This window comes from Vombatus ursinus, unplaced genomic scaffold (genome assembly GCF_900497805.2).
Source record: "Vombatus ursinus unplaced genomic scaffold, bare-nosed wombat genome assembly UNPS02000580.1, whole genome shotgun sequence".
Classification (NCBI taxonomy): Eukaryota; Metazoa; Chordata; class Mammalia; order Diprotodontia; family Vombatidae; genus Vombatus; species Vombatus ursinus.
In genome coordinates this window covers 22557166-22560466 of record NW_020940358.1, presented here as the reverse complement: position 1 = coordinate 22560466, position 3301 = coordinate 22557166, and positions in this window count along the sequence as shown.

The window sequence follows — 3301 nt, the reverse complement described above, 5'->3', positions numbered from 1 at the left end:
GGCTTAGCTTAGGCGCTGCTGCTGCTGCTGCTGCTGCTCAGTGTCAAGTAGTTAGGGGTGAGGAGCGGAGACAGTGAGTGCTGGGACTTGGTAGGAGCCGGAGAATCAGCGCTTTTCCGGCTTCTCTCGGCCGACCCCGCAGAGAGCGAGCTGGAGCTGGGCGCTGGGGAGGTGAGAAATCACGGGGCCACCTGAAGGGTGTGTGTTGCCCCTCCTCCTCTCCCCATCTCTCTCTCTCTCTCTCTCTCTCTCTTCCTTCCTCTCTTTTCTCCTCTCTCCTTCCTCCCCTCTACCACCTTCTCACCTTTTCCTCTTCTCTCTCCTCCCTCCCATCTTTTGTCTCCATTCCTCCTCTGTTCTTCCTCCCTCCGTTTGCCTCCTCCTCTTCTTCCATCTTTTTTTCTCTTTCTCCCTCCTCTTTCCCGCTCCTTTGCCTTACCCCATCCTTTGCTTAGCCTTCTCTCAGCCTCTTCATCTTTTCCCATGCTCTTTTCCGTCCTCCTCCTTTCCGTCCCCCTTCTCCACTCCCCCTTTTCTTCTCTCCTCCCTCTTTTCCTCCAGCTCTTTCCCTTCCCCCCTCTTCCTCCTGCCTTCCCTCCTCTCTCCTTTCCTTCCTTGTCCCACTCTTCCTTCCTATCCTGTCTTCTTCCCTCTACCCTGTATCTTCCCAGCCTTCTTTTTTCTCTCTTTCCCTTCCTCCATCCTCCTTCCTCTCTTTCTTTTGATTCATCCCCTCTCGTTCCTCCTTCTCCATCCCCCACCCTTCCCCTTTCTCCTCCTTTCCGCCTTCTTTCCCTTCCTCTCTCTTTCCTCCTCATTCTTCCTCATTGTTCCCAATACTCTTCCTCCCCTCCCCTCCAGTATTCTTCTCTGCCTCCTCTATCTTCATCCTCCTCCCTTTCTCTTCCTTCTCTCTTTCCTCCCCTATAGATTCCCCTCCTCCCTCTTTTGCTTCCTTCATTTGCTTTTCCCCATTCTCTCATCTTCCCTACTCTCCCTCTATCCATTCTCCTCTCCCTTCTCCCATTGTTTCCTTACTCTCTTCCTCTTCTGCCACCTCCCCTCCTTTCTTTTATCTCCCCTCCTTCCTTCCCCTACCTTTCCCAATCCTACTTTCCTCTCATCCTTCCATTTTCTTCTCTATTTCTTTCTTTCCCCTTTATCTCTTCCTCCATTTTTCTCCTTTCCCCTCCTCTTTCTCTTTCCCCCTATTCCTTTTTTTCTTCCTTCTTCTTCCTCTTTCTCTCCCTTCTTCCTGGCTTATTCTTTTCCCCATTTCATCCCTTCTCCTGCCATTTCCTCTCATTCCCCTCTTCCCCTTTCTTTCTTCTTTTCCTCCTTCTCCTACCTACTAATCCTCCCTCCTTACCCACCTACAATTTTCCTTCTTCCCCTTCTTCCTTTCTCCTTCATTCCTTCATTCTTTTCCTTTGCTCGGAAAGCAAAAACAGAAAAAGATCCAGAAAAATTCTTTTAAAAATCATCCTTGGCATAATGTTTTTTCATCTATTGGAGACCTGGAAAGGAGGTTTTTCAGCAACCAGCAGAGAGTTTCTTTCTGTGCCTACACAAAATAAAGTCATTGATTATCTGTGTGACCTTGGGCATTTCATCTTACTTCTTTGGGATTCAGTTTCTTCATTAGTAAAATGAAAGGGTTGGACGAAATAATCTTTATCCATTCCAACCCCAATATTCTGTGTTCATGGGGATGTGGAATTTGAGTTGTGTCAGTCCTTACAGATCATCTTGTCCAACCACCTTCTTTTATAGAACCTCAAGGAGGTTAAATGACTTGCTTTCTTTCCAAAATGAAGGGATTGTATAATCCAAAAAATTCCTTCTAGGTCTAAAATTCTAGAATTTTTATGAGATTAGGGGTACAATGGACTTAATATCTAGGAAGTCTGATTATTACTCTAGAACAGCTTTAACTAAAAATGGAACATAGAATAACGAAATGAACACTGAGTCCACAAGGCGTGGTTATTGTTTGTGACTTTCAGTGAGTCACTTAACTTCAATGAGTCTCAGTTTTCTCAACTGTAAAATGGATATAATAATATTTGCATTATTTATCTCATAGCTAGGTTGTGAAGCAAATACTTTGTGAGATGTGAAGCACTATGTAAATGAATCATTAATGATAAATGAGAGTATGTAGTAAACTCATTAAATAATTTTCACTGTAAATGCACTCCCATAACATAATTCAGATGGGCAGAACCAAAGACATATCTTAGAGCTTATACTTCCCTCCCAAGAAGTTTTCCATACTAGGATATTATCTAGAATTGCAGGATTTTAAATTTTTTTTAATTAAAAAAATTTTTTTTAAGGCAATTGGGGTTAAGTGACTTGCCCAGCGTCACACAGCTAGTGTCAAGTGTCTAGTCTGAGGCTGGATTTGAACTCCTGTCCTCTTGACTCCAGGCGCGGTGCTCTATCCACTGCGCCACCTAGCTGCTCCAAAGTATAGGATTCTTAACTTTTTCTGTGTAATATAGACCCCTTTAGGGGCATCTAGGTGGTAAAGTGGATAGAGCACTGGGCCTGGAGTCATTCCTAAATCCAAATCTGGCCTTGAGCATTTGCTAGCTTTGTGACGCTACACAAGTCACTTAACCTTGTTTGCCTCAGTTCCTCATCTGTAAAATGAGCTGGAGAAGAAAATGGCAAACCACTCCAATATCTGCCAAGAAACCCTTAAATGGAGTCACGAAGAGCCGGAAAGGACTGAAAACAACTCAACAACAACAGACTCCTTTGGCAGTCTAGTGAAACCAATGTTCCCCTGTCTCAGAATAATTTTTTTAAAATTGCATAAAATAAAATACCTAGGATTACAAAGTCAGACAAAAGTCAGTGAAAATAAAGATATCATTTTTTCCCCTCCAGGTTCACAGAACCCTTGAAATCTATGCCATGGGCCTCAGGTTAAGAATCTATGGAGACAGTGTATATAAAAGTGATTTGAATATTATAATGAGGACCTTGTAAAGGCAAAGTCCTAGCTGCTGATCCCTAGGGAAGTACCTTAAAACTGCTTTATTGTGCATTGCGATCTTCCTAACAATCAGTCCTGTTTCAAAGTATATCAGGATTGCCTCAGGGGAGGGTGGGGGAGGACCACTTGAAACTTTAAGCTCGAGCAGGGGGAATTTCTGATAGGGAGTGATTGGTCTAAAACTAGATGATTTCTGAGGTCCTTTCCAACTCTTGACAGTCTATGATTCATCTTCTCTCATCCCGGAGTAACATGAAACAGATTAGTGGCCCTGGGGAAGTCACTTCCCCTCTC